Source organism: Dipodomys spectabilis, unplaced genomic scaffold (assembly GCF_019054845.1).
Source record: "Dipodomys spectabilis isolate Male_0828 unplaced genomic scaffold, ASM1905484v1 ptg000173l, whole genome shotgun sequence".
NCBI lineage: Eukaryota > Metazoa > Chordata > Mammalia > Rodentia > Heteromyidae > Dipodomys > Dipodomys spectabilis.
Window position 1 is genome coordinate 8,416,416 of NW_024870850.1, and position 15,599 is coordinate 8,432,014.

The following is a 15,599-nucleotide window of genomic DNA, read 5'->3' on the forward strand; positions in this document are numbered from 1 at the left end:
CCAACAATGCAGTAAGGTTCCCTTCTGTCCACATCCCTTCCAGCATCTGTTGTTATTAGAGTTCTTGATTATACCCATTCTATCTGGAGTGAGGTGGTATCTCATTGTTGTTTTGATTTACATTTCTTTTATGGCGAGAGAGGTTGTGCATGTCTTCATGTTTCTATTGACCATCCTTCTTTCCTCTTCAGAGAAGTTTCTCTTTGAGTCTTTAGCCCACTTGTTTCTTTGGCAGTTGTTTCTTTAAAGATTTGTTGTTGGGGGATTTAATTTTTTGAGTTCAAGGTATAATTTAGATATGAGACCCTTGTCTGTTGTGTGGCTAGTGATGATCTTCTCCCAATCCTTGAGCTTTCTATTGATCTTTCTAGCTGTGTCCTTTGCCATGCAGAAGCTCTGCAATTTCATGCAATCCCATTTGTCCAACCTTTCTTTGATTTTTTGTGTTTCTGGGCCTCTACTAAAAAATTTTGGCCTGTGCCAAGGAGACCTAGGGTTTCTCATATTCCATCCTGTAATGTTTTCAGAGTGTCTGCTTTGACTCCGAGGTCTTTGATTCATTTGGAGTAGATTCTGGTGCAGGGTGATATATAGGGATCTAGCTTTAGTTTTCTACAAGTAGTTAACCAATTTTGCCAGCATCATTTACTGAAGAGGCTGTCTTTCTTCCATTCTACTTTTTAGCTCCCTTATTGAAGATTAGATGGCTATAGGTCTGTAGGTTCATTTCTGGGTTTTCAGTTCTATTTCATTAGTCCTGAGGTCTGTTCTTGTTCCAGTACCAAGCTGTTTTGATTACTATGGCTTTATAGTAGAGTTTGAAATTGGTATTGATATTCCTCCAGCAGTGTTCTTTCTGTTAAGGATCATTTTTACTATTCAGGGTCTTTTATTGTTCCATATGAATTTTTGGATTGCCTCTTCTATTTCCTTGAAGAATGAGGTTGAAATTCTGATAGGATCGCATTGAATTTGTAGATAGCCTTGGGAAGTATTACATTTTCATGATGTTGATCTTTCAAATCCAGTAACATGAAAGTTTTTGCCATTTTCTAAGTTCTGTTTTGATTTCCTTTTTCTAGTTTTTAATGTTTTCATCATAGAGGTCCTTCACTTCTTTGGTTAATTGCTAGGTATTTTATTGTTTGTGGGGCTATTACAGGTGGAGTTGCTTTCCTAGTTTCAGCCACACTTTTCTCATTGTTGGCATACAGAAAATCCATTGATTTTTGAGGGTTAATTTTATACCCTGCTACTTTGCCAAAGTTGTGAATCAGATTGAGTAATTTGGGAATGGAGTCTATGGGATTCTTTAAATACAAGACCATGTCATATGAAAAGAGGGAGAGTTTTTCTTCTTCTTTCCCTATTTAGATCCCCTTTATTTTGCATCTTGTCTTATTGCTGTAGCTAGGCATTCTAATACTCGATTGAAGCGAAGTGGAGAGAGTGGACAGCCTTGTTCCTGAGTTAAGGGGAAATGGCTTTAGTTTTTTACCATTAAGTATAATGCTGGCTGTAGGTTTGTCATGTACAGCCTTTATTGTATTGAAGAATGTTCCACAGATTCCTAATTTTTCCAGAACCTTCATCATAAAGGAATGTTGGATCTTGTCAAATGCTTTTTCTGCATGGTCCCTTAATCTTAAGATATGTAGATGGATGAATACCTCTCTATATATTCTGAGCTTCACAAATCTCATTTTTTACTAATCTATTCTAGCAGATGCTTGGGTGCTAGCATCAAACAGTGCTTCTAGTTTATTCTGGATTATTAGATCAATAAGCATTTGATTCAAAAAGAAGTCATGAGATTTGCAGTTAATCATTTGTGATAAGCATATACCTACCCAAAATTTGTGACCTTTGTGCAGGATCAACTTAAAGAAATACCAATTGCTTCTCACCCTGCTGCTGGCTGTGGAAGAGATCAACAAGAATCCCCATCTGCTACCCAGCATGACTCTGGGGTTTGAGATTTATAGTGCACATTACTCAGGTACTGATCTGTTAGAGGATCCACTCACCTGGCTGTCTGGGAAAAATAAAAACAGCCCCAATTACACCTGCAGAAGAGACAGCAAAGCTTTAGCAGGACTCACAGGAACCTCAAGCACATCTGTTCCAATCGGGACACTGCTGGACCTCTACAAACTTCCACAGGTAAGGCTGGGAGAAGTGGGCAGATGTGAAACTATGTCCACATGGACTCTGTCCTGGACAGGCTGAAGAGGTATTATCACCAACCCTTCCAAATGCATAATCTCACAGAGAAAAGACTCCACAAGTGGGTGGAACATACACATTTTCTTTGCTCTAAATAAAAGGAGAAGTTTTAAGAGAGGAAAGGATGACCCAAAGATCTGAGCCTTATCCATACAGGGATGCAGCGTGCTTGAAACATGGGAGATGACTTTGCAAATGGGATAAGCAAACTTTTGCTCCCACATTTGCCAGTTGTTGGTTAGCTCACATCAGGACTGAGACTTGCCTATTACCATCCTCTTCCTGGTGTTGTGTTCATTTTTTCCCTGTAGTTCACTTATGGGGATTTTGATCCTCTCCTGAGTGATCATGGAAAGTTTGGGACTGTCTATCAGATGGCAGCCAAAGACTCAGATCTAGCCCTGGCCATGGTCTCTTTGATGCTTCATTTCGGCTGGACCTGGGTGGGACTGTTCATCACTGAAGACAACTATGGTGTGTGGTTCCTCTCAGAATTGAGAGAAGAGATGGGCAAGAGTAGAGTCTGTTTTGCCTTTGAGAACATGATCCCTTACAATGCCTTTACAGATTACTCAGATGATCTATCGAAGTATCGCCAGCTAATGGACTCATCAACCAATGTGATTATCATTTATGGGGACAGTAAATTTCTACTAAGCTTTATTGTTAAATTTGGGCACATTTTCATTACAAGGAAAGCCTGGGTCATGAACTCACCCTATGATGACGCCACCATTGGTAAAAGATATTTTCTGATCCACTCCTTTCATGCATCTCTCACCTTCTCTCATCATCATAGAAACACTTCTCTCTTCACCAATTTTATTCTGACAGATACGTTGTCAAATAACTTAGGAAATAATTCCCTTCCCACGTCATGGATTCAGTCTGTTTATAACCCACTGATGAAGTCTGACTGCAGAGACTTGGGGCAGTGTTCATACAATGCCACACTCCATTGGTTGCTGAGGCATATTTTTGACATGACTATATCAGAAGAGAGTTACAACATCTATACTGCTGTGTATGCCTTGGCCCACGCCCTCCACCAGATGTTTTTCATCACATGGAAGAGCCACCAGTGCACAATGGTCAACCAAGGGCATTTCTCTCTTCACAGGTAATGGCTTTGGTTTTGGGTGACCTACTCTAGGCATAGTCTTTCTACAGAAGCTTTCATAGCAGATGCAACTAGGTCATCTGGCTTTATTTTGCAAAATACAAGAAACATTGGGCCTGTCATACTCTACATGAGTGAATGTAGAGCTGTGAAGACAATGTTCTTGAAGAATGCTGCATCCATGAAAAGGAAGTGCTGTGTCTTCTGTCCCCATCCTCACTATGTGTGGAAAAAGCCATCCCCTTTTCGATATATCCAAATTGTCCTTGTAACTTTTTAAAATAACAGATCAAGGTGACTAATTCTTGAAAACCTAATATTGTCTGGACACAAGTGGCTCACACCTGTGGCTCACTCCTGACTACAGTTAACTATCAAAAAGCCAGAAGAGGAGCTGTGGCTCAATGGATAGAATGCATACTTTGAAAAGAAAATAAAACCACCTCAATTTGAGTGCCTAAGCCCTGAGTTTGAGTCACAGGATAGACACACACACACACACACACACACCACAATGAACTCTGTCTTGCTTACGGTAGTCTTTCATACTTGTCATAAATATTTTACTATCCTACTTAGTATATTATTCACCTTATTTCAGACTGACTCTCTGATCACAATCATAAAATGAGTGATTGGAATGCAATTGAGAGTCTTTGAGGTCTGTCATATGATAAATTCATTATTTTGTTAGATGTAGCTGGAGTTGCATTCCCTTGAAATTGAGTTTCTGCATCCCATCCTGGATACCCAGGTTTTAGAGCTTGGTAAAACTTTAGTCTGCTGTGGGCCTGCATTTGATACAGTTGGTTGGATTCCTGTGGTGTGCCTGAATCAGGGGATGGGAATGAAGAGTAATCCATTGTTCTGGGGTTCTGTGATAACACTGGGAAGCACTTCACCATACTATAATGTTTCCCTTTTAGCTGCATCCCTTTTTGAAGAAGATCCAATTTACCAATCCTGTTGGAGACCAAGTGGTTTTGAATGAGGAAAGAAATTGGAGGCAGAGTATGACATTAAGAGCTTTTGGAATTTTCCAGAAGGTCTGGGACAAAGGATGAAAGTTGGTGAGTTTTCTCCATCTAGGCCACATGGTAAACAACTGATTTTGTTTGAAAATCTGATAGAGTGGCCCATAGGAATTACCAAGGTGGGTCATTAGTACATTTGGTACTCTCTCCTTTAAAAAAAAAAAAAGTATTGTTATTAGGAAGTAGTTGTAGAAAGAGCTTGCAATATACTTAGTCAGGTTACAATCACAATGCTTGTTATCAGTGCCACCACATCCTATTTCTCCCCCAGAGTTGGTTGTTTCTAAGCATAATGTCATAATCTATGTATAAATAAGCAATAAGCTTACCCTTTCTTTAAAGGTTGTTCAATAAAACTATGGTTCAGTCGTGTACATTTCACCTTCCTGCTTCTGGAAGTTTCTTACTAACAGATTCATGGAGGGAATAGGGGAACATTTCATTATCAATATGTTGTTCTATGTTTGCATATTGAATATCATAAAAGCTAAATGCCACCTGTGAATCATCTTTCCAACACTGTGACCAAATACCTGAGGGAATCAAATGAGAAGGCAGAAGGGCTTGCTTTGCTTCTGCCTGGAGATTTCAGACCATGCTTGGGTAGATTGTTGCTTTTGGATCTGTGTTGACACAGGTTGTAATGAGAGGAACATCTGCCAGTGAAGTTCGCCCACCTCATGGCAGCTGGGAAGTCAAGAGAGTAAGATGTGAATAACCCTGGGAAGTCAAGAGAGTAAGATGTGAATAACCCTTGGTACAGCAGCACCTTCAAAGAACTTAGCCGTGCTTTAGAGTGTGGATTTAAAATTTCCCTGAATGATGTTCTTCTCATGAGAGAAAACACATCATCACCTGATACAAGAATGGGATGCAGGGTTAACTCCCATTTCCTAATTTCCTAGAATTAACATCCACTTCTTCAAGGCTCCATGACTTCCTGATAGACTGAAGGGCTGGATGTCTAGGCCCCATATATTCTTCAGGTCATGTTACATGAAACTGTAAGAAGGCTCAATCAATTCATTGGTTGTATGTATTTAAAGATTTTGTGTTTTGATGATCTTTTCCCTTAAAGTACTGGAGTGTCTGGGATGTCAGGTAAAAGGATGAATAGTCACTACCCTTCATCTGAATGTTCCCAGACTCCTCAGTCTGTCTGCACTGAGAACTGTGGTCCTGGATTCAGGAAGGCCTCTCTGGAGGGAAATGCTACCTGTTGTTTTGACTGCATTCTTTGCCCAGAGAATGAGATTTCTAATGGGACAGGTGAGTCTCTGACTTATAGAGAAATTCCCCATCTCTCCTTGTTAACCTTCAGTCCATCCAAACCAGTGGAGTGATATACACTAAAACAGCAGGAACACACATGCACCTTCACCCAAATTTCTATGACTACCGTTAACCATACTTCTCCTTAGAAGAAACAACCCACTGCCCCTCCATTACAAGACCCTGTTCCCATCTCCTCAGTCATATGTTTTTGTATTAAAAGAAAGTATATAAAAAGAAAATATCAAGGATTAGTTGTTGATCTTTGAAATGACATGCAAATCTAAATGTAATTGTGGATGTAACACAGACTTTCATTTGTGAATTCTCATTGCAACTCTTTCCTAATTGAATGTTATTTTCTATTTAGCACACCTAATAATACAAGGGGCTTTGGGGCTTTTTTGGGGTTTTTTTGTTATGATCACTCCATATCTGACACTGGCACTAGGTTGACTAGCAATTACTCAATTATCATTGATTCAGAAGTAGTTCACCATCTCCATTTCGTGTCTCTTCTCCCTTCTCAAGCTGAGCTTTCTGAGATCCTCTCATATCAGTGGAGGAGCATTGTTCTGTTTTTAATACATTTTTATTGTTAAAATCCTGTACAGAGGGGTTACACTTACATAGGTAAGGAAATGAGTACATTTCTTATTGAGTATTGTTGCCTCCTCCTTTGTTTTTCTCTTAACATCCCTTCCTTCCAACCTCCCCAATTCCTCCTCCCATAGACCAAATGCTCAGGAAGTTTATGTTTGGGGTAAGTAGTAGGTTGAGTTGAGGATTAAACCTTCTTTTTAAATTGAAGTGCTTGGGCTGATTCTATATTTTCCATTATTTCTTGAATGAGTAGCAGAGAGCCAGAGTGGTAGGACCTGTCAAGAACGTAGCAGGATGGCTAGGTAATTATATATTACACCTGTAATCCAAGTGACTCAGGCAATTGGGATTTGAGGATGGAGCTACGATGCAATGATGAGCAGGAAACTCAGTAAAAATCTTTTCCAAAATTAAGCACCAAAAGAGCTGGAATTCGAGCTGTGAGTCAAGTGGTAGAGTGGTAGTTTTGAGAATGAATACTCAGGAAAAATTCCTAGGGGCAGAGTTCAAGCACTGGATGAAAGACAGACAGACACGCAGACAGAAAAAGAAAAAAAAGAAAGATAGAAAGAAAGAAAGAAGGAAAGAAAGAGAGAGACGAGGGGGGATGTGAGGGAGTGAGGGAGGGAAGGAAGGAAGAGAGATAAACAGAAAAAAGAGAAAGGGAAGAAGGAAAGAAGAAATGTGTGAAAGAAAGAGAATTCACGTGAACATATTTTGATACAGAGAGTTATACTAGTTGGTATTGAGAGTAATACAGGTCAACTGGTGAATCAGGGAAAATGAGCATCTTGAGTAGAGGAGGATGTGAGAAAAGAGAAACATGGAACCCAGACAAATAGTGATTCTCACTCCTCACCAGACATGGAGCATTGTGTCAGGTGTGCAGATCATCAATTTGCCAACACCCAGAGAAACCACTGCCTCAGGAAAAATGAGAGCTTCCTGGCTTATGAAGACTCCTTGGGCCTGGCTCTGGTCTGAATGGCTCTCTGCTGCTCTGCACTAACAGCCGCTGTCCTCGGGGTATTTATCAAGACATCCCTATTGTCAAGGCCAATAACCGGGCCCTCAGCTATATCCTGCTCATCTCCCTCACCTGCTGCTTCCTCTGCTCCTTGCTCTTCCTTGGCCATCCCAACACAGCCACCTGCATCCTGCAGCACACCACATTCGCAGTGGTCTTCACCGTGGCTGTCTCCACGGTCCTGGCCAAGACCATCACTGTGGTTCTGGTCTTCACGCTCACTGATCCAGGGAGAAGCGTGAGACTGTGGCTGTTGTTCGGGGCTCCTAACCTCATCATCCCCATCTGCACCCTCATCCAAGTGACTCTCTGTGGTCTCTTGCTGGGAATCTCCCCTCCTTTTGTGGACATAGATGCACACTCTGAACATGGCCACATCATCATCCTGTGCAACATGGGCTCCCTCACCGCTTTCTACTCTGTCCTGGGATACCTGGGTGCCCTGGCCCTGGCCAGCCTCACTGTGGCTTTTCTGGTCAGGAACCTGCCTGACACCTTCACTGAGGCCAAGTTCCTGACCTTCAGCATGCTGGTGTTCTGCAGTGTGTGGTTCACCTTCCTGCCTGTCTACCACAGCACCAAGGGGAAGGTCATGGTGGCCGTGGAGGTCTTCTCCATCTTGGCCTCCAGTAGAGGCCTCCTGAGCTGCATCTTTGCCCCCAAGTGTTACATCCTCTTGATAAGACCTGAGAGAAATTCACTGCACAGGTTTAGGGAGAGACCGACTGAAAGAAATAAATCTTAAGATGGACATAAATTTTGTCTAGAATGCTTGGAGGTTCTGAGACAAATCTATACAATTTGGGCAGTTAAGAACCATTTAACTCATTCATTTTGCGGGTTGTGTTAGAGTTAGAGCAAGATTCCAACTAGACTGTCTAAATTTGTATTTCCTCCTGGATATCCTTTGCTTCCTCCAATGTAATCTTCCTTTTATGCTATCAATCGTCCTTTTGATTACAAATCTACTGTGATTCTTCTTTGCCCTATATGCAGGCTATAACACTGCTTGAATATTATTATATTGCTCAGTTCACTGATATATGAGCATTCATTTTGGTGAAAGTTTCCATGCTTTGATTACAGTTACTTTTGTATATTTTCTGAGGTAGTTGTGTATTTCTGTTCAAATATTTACTGTTCTGCAATATTACTGAGTGTATTTTCCTAGGAAATACCTCCCCTCTCTCCTTCACCCCTCCGTACCTTTCTCTCTCCCCCTCTCCTCCTCCATACCTCTGTCTCTGTCCCTGTCTCTCTCTCTGTCTCTCTGTCTCTCTCTCACTCTCACTCTCTTTCATCTACTTCAGAAATTTAGTTCAGGGTATTAAGCAGCACTAGTATCCCATGGGAATCTCTATGAGTACTTTTTTCTGGCAAAAAGGGCCAGGGCATCAACGTGACTTAAGATGAACCACTGGAGGAATAGTTTGATTATTGGTCATTATTCCTCAAGGGAAGTTGAAGGTACAGAGTGCATTATGGTCTGAGCTGAGCCTTGTCACCTCAGTCTCTAAGGATCCTCAATATTAATAGATAGTGAAAAGAAAAGGATCCCAAAAGAGGGGAAATACATTAGATCATGCTCAGACTCAATATATGGCCATGTTCTTTAAACAGTACAAGAGAAGGAACAGTTCAACCATTCAGAAGACTCCTTGAAGAAATCAGAATCTGTTGCGTGCTTGTTTGGAGTTGAGGCTCCTTCACTTGTCATTTATCTTGTGTTTCTATGGCTTGTTCTATCCCACTTGGAATTGGCAGCAGAGTATTCAATGAAAAACCTAGAGGATAGTTCTCAAAATACTCTAGAAACACTACTGGCAATCATGCTGAATGAAAAGGGCCCGTTTAGTGACAGAGTGCAAGGGAAAGTCTATAAGGGAAAAAATGGGAATCCAGAGGCGAAAGAAGCTAAAGAAGACCAAGAAGGGCCAGATGATCTTAGTTCGGCAGAGACAGGTGGTAATTGAGGAGGTCCTGAATTCTGCAGGGAGGTATAGCTCATCCCTGATGAGAAATAATGAACCCTAGGTGTGACTAACATCTGGCACAACTGAGCCAAGTCTTTCAAGGCTCTGTAGCCCCAAGAAGCAAGAGCTTAAGAAGGTGAGTGGAATGTTTGGTATTTACTTTGATACTAATTCTAAAAAGGTATTTATAACTTTTGGTCAACTTAAAAAATGTGTATGGTTATTATAAAGGGGATATACGGGGGGTTACAGTTACATAAGTCAGGTAAAAATACATTTCTTTTTGGACAATGTCACCTCTCTCCTTGCTCTTTCCCAGTTTCTCCCTCTTTTACCACACACAAGTTATATAGTTCCTTTGCCACTACTGCTGCATTTGTTCACTTTGTCCCTCCATTTCCTAATCAAATTGGAAAGGCCTCACCTCTTAATACTGTCATATTGGGGAAGACACATTCAAACCACAGCAAGGAAAAAGCTGGAGGAAAAGCTGTAGATCTGAAGAAAGAAAAGTTCAGGTGGTAGAAAATCATTACCTTTTCAAAATCAGGTGATAACAAAAATCAAAGCAATGCTTTAGAAAGATTGATTTAACACTGTAATGCTGAAGGGGAGAATGAAATTAGAACAAACTGAAGAATAATTAAATTGAAGTAGAGATTTTGTATCTTTGCATATCTATTACAAACAATATGTTTTATATATATAACAGTATGACAGATTTTGCTAGTTTTGGGAATTTAAGTCTAAACTATAAACATACAAATAATTATATATATACAATGGAATTCTGTGCCTCCATTAGAACGAATGTCATTGCCCTGTTTGTTAAGAAATGGAAAGACTTGGAAAATATGAATGTGAAGAATCAATATACACAGGAAAGAAAGTAGAGCTGTGGTTCAAGTGTTAGAATGTATTGAGCAGAGAAATTCAGGAACAGACCCCAGCCCCCAGTTCAAGCCCCAGAACAAGCTCAAAAATAAAATAAAAAAACACAAGAAAAAACAGGAAAGTCTATACTGTAGGGAAAAAACAGAGGAAGAGCATTGGGAATCTCAACAAGAGCAAGGATAAGATCCACATGGTTATCTCAATAGATGCAGAAAAAGCATTTGATAAGATCCAACACCCATTTATGATGAAGGCTCTGGAAAATCTAGGAATCCAGGGAACATTCCTCACTACAATAAAGGCTATATATGACCAACCTACAGCCAGCATTATAATTAATGGTGAAAAACTAAAGCCATTTTCTCTTAATTCAGGAATGAGACAAAGATGTCCACTCTCCACTGCTCTTCAATTGAATATTAGAATGCCTAGCTACAGCAATAAGACAAGATGCAAACATACAAGGGATCCAAATAGGGAAAGATGAAGTAAAACTCTCCCTCTTTGGAGATGAAATTATCTTCTATTTAAAGAATCCCATGAGGGGTGGGGAGAGATTTGGTAGAGGGGGCATGGGGTAGGTGAAGGGATGGGAAGGGGAAACAAAGGAGGAGGCTACAATGTTAGATAAGAAATGTACTAATTATCTTGCCCATCTGTACAGTATTTTCACAATAAAAAAAAAGAATCTAACGACTCCAATCCTAATTTATTTGAGCTGACTTTAAACATTGGATAGTAGCAGGGTATAAAATTAACCCTCAAAAATCAATGGCTTTTCTGTATGCCAACAGTCAGAAAAGCATGGCTGAAATCAGGAAAGCAACTCATTTGTAATAGCCCCACAAAAAAATAAAATAACTAGGAATTCACCAAAGAAGTGAAGGATCTCTATGATGAAAACTTTAAAAATCTGAAAAAGGAAATCAAAACAGAATTTAGAAAGTGGAAACACCTTCCGTGTTCCTGGATTGGAAGGATCAACATCTGAAAATGGAAATACTGGGGCTGGGAAGGTGGCTCAGTCGTAGAGCGCTTGCCTTGCATCCATGGGGCCCTGGGTTCGACCCCTCAGCACCACATAAGCAAAAAGAAAAAAGCCGGAAGTGGTGCTGTGGCTCAAGTGGTAGAGCACTAGCCTTGAGCTGAAGAGCTGAGGGACAGCGCCCAGGCCCAGAGTCCATTTCCCCAAACTGGACCTTTCTCCCCCCAAAAAAGAAAAAAATCAATACTTCCCAAAGCTATCTACAAATTCAATGTGATACCTATAAATATTCCAACCTCATTCTTCAAGGAAATAGAAGAGGCAATCCAAACATTCATATGGAACAATAAAAGACCCCAAATAGCAAACACAGTCCTTAACAGAATGAACTGTGCTGGAGGAATATTAATGCCAAATTTCAAACTCTACTACAAAGCCATAGTAATCAAAACAGCTTGGTACGTTCACAAGAACAGACCTCAGGACCAATGGAATAGAATTGAAAACCAAGAAATGAACCTACAGACTTATAGCGATCTAATCTTCAATAAGGGAGCTAAAAAAAAAAAATAGAAGGGAAGAAAGACAGCCTCTTCAGTAAATGGTCATAGCAAAATTGGTAAACTACACATAGAAAACTGAAGGTAAATCCTTATATGTCACCCTGCACCAGAATCAACTCCAAATGGATCAAAGACCTCGGAGTCACAGCAGACACTCTGAAAATATTACAGGATGGAATATGAGAAACCCAAGGTCTGCTTGGCACAGACCGAAATTTTCGTAATAGAAACCCAGAAACACAACAAATCAAAGAAAGGTTGGACAAATGGGATTGCATGAAATTGTAGAGCTTCTGTATGGCAAAGGATGGCAAAGCTACCAAGATCAATAGAAAGCCAACAGATTGGGAGAGGATCTTCACTAGCCACACAACAGACAAAGGTCTCATATAAAAAGTATAACTGGAACTCAAAAAATTAAATCCCCCAACAACAAATCCTCAAAGAAACAACTGCCCAATAAATAAGTGGGCTAAAGACTTAAAGAGAAACTTCTCTGCAGAGGAAAGAAGGATGGCCAATAGATACATGAAGAAATGCTCACCCTCTCTAGCCATAAAAGAAATGCAAAACAAAACAACATTGAGATACCACCTCACCCCAGTTAGAATGACAAAAATCAAGAATTCTAATAACAACAGATGCTGGAGGGATTGTGAACAGAAGGGAACCTTACTGCATTGTTGGTGGGAGTGTAATCTTGTTCAACCATTGGAAAGTAGTATGGAGGTTCCTCAAAAGACTCCACATAGAGCTCCCTTATGACCCAGCAATCACACTTTGGGTCATTTACCCAAATGATCACAAACAATACCATACTAAAGTTACCAGTACAACAATGTTTAATGCAGCATTATTTACCATAGCAAAGACATGGAACCAACCTACATGCCCCTCAGTTGAAGAATGGAACAAGAAAATGTGGTATATATACACAATGGAATTCTATGCCTCCATCAGAAAGAATAACATTGCCCCATTTGTTAGGAAATGGAAAGACTTGGTAAAAATTATATTAAGTGAAGTAAGCCAGGCCCAAAGAAACATAGGTCCCATGGTTTCCCTTATGTGCAATAACTAGTATATGTCTGAGAAAAGCGGAAAGGGCAGACAACTTTATGTTAGGTGAAATGAACCCGAAGATAAGTATTCAAATGTTTTTGCTTTCATGCAATTGTTTCTTACATATTTATAAGATTATTTCTTTGTAGCTTTGTATGTCCCTCCCCTACAGTATAACCCCTGCTTTCACTGTATTTCATGTTTGTATAATTTGTGGAGGGGAAGGGAAAAAACAAATCATTTAAATTGGGATACAGGTGGACCCATTGCAACAATGAGATGCACATGTCGCTATGTCAAAAACTAACTTTACAACTTTAATGGCGGGGGAGTAGGGTTGGGTTAGGGACCGGGGGAAGATGGCAAGGGATGGGGAGGGGAAACAAAGGAGGCTACAATGCTTGAAAAGAAATGTACTCATTATCTTGCCCAGGTAATTGTAAACCCTCTAGACATTATTTCACAATAAAAAAAAAAGAAAAGAAAAACGAACTTTACAAATTTGCCAGGGGAGGGGTGGGGACAGGGGGGAGGTGGGACATGGGAAGGGATGGGTAGGGGAAACAAAGCAGGAGGCTACAATTCTTGGTACAAAATGTACTCATTATCTTACCTATGTAATTGTAAGCCCTCTGTATGATATTTTCACCAAAAAGAAAGAAAAGAAAAAGAAAGGAAGCCATTAAAATAAAAAAAAGAAAAGAAAAAAGGAGTCATGTTGCTTAAGTTTGGGGGAGCATTTTCTCAGGAAGAAATATTTCCTGCCAGACAAATATTAATTCTTGGGGTAAGATATGCACCTCACAGGAAGGAATGCACCCTGCTGTCTCTCTTTGAAGCAAAGATAGTGCTTCTGTATTTCTATGTACCATGTTTCCTCAATTTCTCCTGCCTCATTTTCCCCTAAAATGACTTTCTTACTTTAATATTAAGGGAATTGGATGGATTACCTTTAAGCTTGAGGGGTTTTTGGTCATGTCTGGCAACCATTACCCATGCCTCATTTTCCCTGGATTATCTTTCATTTTCCTCTGAAATGACTTTGTTCCCTTAATCATAAAAGATGTAGATGGGCAAAAATCTTCTGTATTAGCAACTAGCGTTTTAATTACTGTCAATCATTTACCCTGCCACAGTTTTCCGAGGTTATCCTGCCTCACTCCCCTCAAATGATTTTGGTCCCTTAATCTTAAAGGACATTGATTGGTGAAGATCTGTTTCTGTCACTGCATCAGGCTGAGCAGGGACATTGACAGTTCAAGTCTTGTCCTATCTTATCAATGGGTGACATGGGAAGTTCTGTTGTTCAATTGTCAGTTTGGGACAACATTAGGAGCATTCTTTAACAAAAAACTGGAAAGGAAGTCAAACAAGAAATTCTGAATCATAATAACCCTCAGAAGCTATATAAGGTGCAGTAGATCAATACACCCCCACCTATTAATGCCATAAATATAAATAACAAATTTCCCCACAAGTCGTTCCAGAGAACCATTAAGCAAGGCATTTGTTAAAACTAAGAGCAGAGTCAGACTTAGTATCATTTTGAGTGTGTAGAACCAGAGGGGCTGGGGAGATATTTGAGTTGTCTGGAATATACACACAGCATTTAACCTTTACAGTTCTGCAGGTTCCTCCTTAGGCTGCAGGAGTGATAGCTAACATCTTCCTGTTCTGCAGGAGAGGTTTTCCCATCCCATTGACTATAAGTATGACAGTGCTATTTCCAGAAGAGAGAAGTCTTTGAGCTCAATTGCCCAAGAGTGGAAGTTAGCCAGAAATAACCTCCCTTATATAAAATTGGGCCCACTGTCAAAATGGGTTACTTTCCAATTCAGCCCAGGAAATAGTCATTAGAAAAGGTGACTTCTTATACATCCTAAGCTTAATGAAGGAGCTTTAACAATTGTTCTGAGACTAAAGAATGCTATTTATAATTGAGTCCACAGAAATTTAAAATTGGAAACTTGATCACAACATTCAGGCAATGTGGTTAACTCTCCTTTTATTAATCTTGAAGAGGAATCTCAAGTCTTTTAGAGGTTTACAGGTAGAGAAGTCCTGTGAGACCTCGTGTCTACATGAACCTGAAACCTGAGATTGGGGATAAAGATATAAAGTTTTTATTCTAGAAATGTGTATCCAAGAGTTAACAACAGACAATTTCACAGCTGTGGGAATACTGAGAAGAACTGAACAGGGTTACTTCCATTTAGGTAAAAGTTGATCTGAAGAAATTTGAGCATAGAAGGGATCCAAGCCATTCTTGGGTGGTGGTTAAATCTTTTTATTTTATTGTAAAGATGCTGTACAGAGGGGTTACAGAAACATCAGTAAGGTAATGAGTACATTTCTAGTCCAACATTGTTACCCCTCCTTTGTTTTTCTCCTACCATCCCTTCCCTCTCCCACCTCTCTCACTCCTCTCTCCCCCAAATACATAAAGAGCATTTCCAACATAGTGTCTTGTGAATATCATTGTTGCAATGGATCATCCTGTGTCCTTCTTTCAGAATTTTGTTATTCCCACTTCCCCTCCCCAAATTAGATAAATGTATATACAAGATTCAAGGTACCTAAATCAAATACAGTGACAACAGGGATATGCCATAGGAGAAAGAACATACATAAGAAACAAAAAAATCACATAGTACATTAAAAACAACAACAAAGAAAAACCTCATGTGTCTGTACATTGGGGTTCATTTTGCTGAGCATCATTTTATATGGTCATATGTACATAACTTTTGAGCTTTTCAGATCATCTGATAAGATTAGCCTAGACATATACCAAAATTACAATTAAGGGAAACCATGGGACCTATATTTCTTTGGGTCTG

At 39.9% G+C, this 15,599-nt stretch overlaps 1 pseudogene; it reads left to right on the forward strand.

Annotated features, from left to right (window-relative positions):
* The first annotated feature begins 3,476 nt into the window (after window positions 1–3,476).
* LOC122119601 lies at window positions 3,477–8,027 on the forward strand (annotated as a pseudogene).
* Window positions 8,028–15,599: the final 7,572 nt, after the last annotated feature.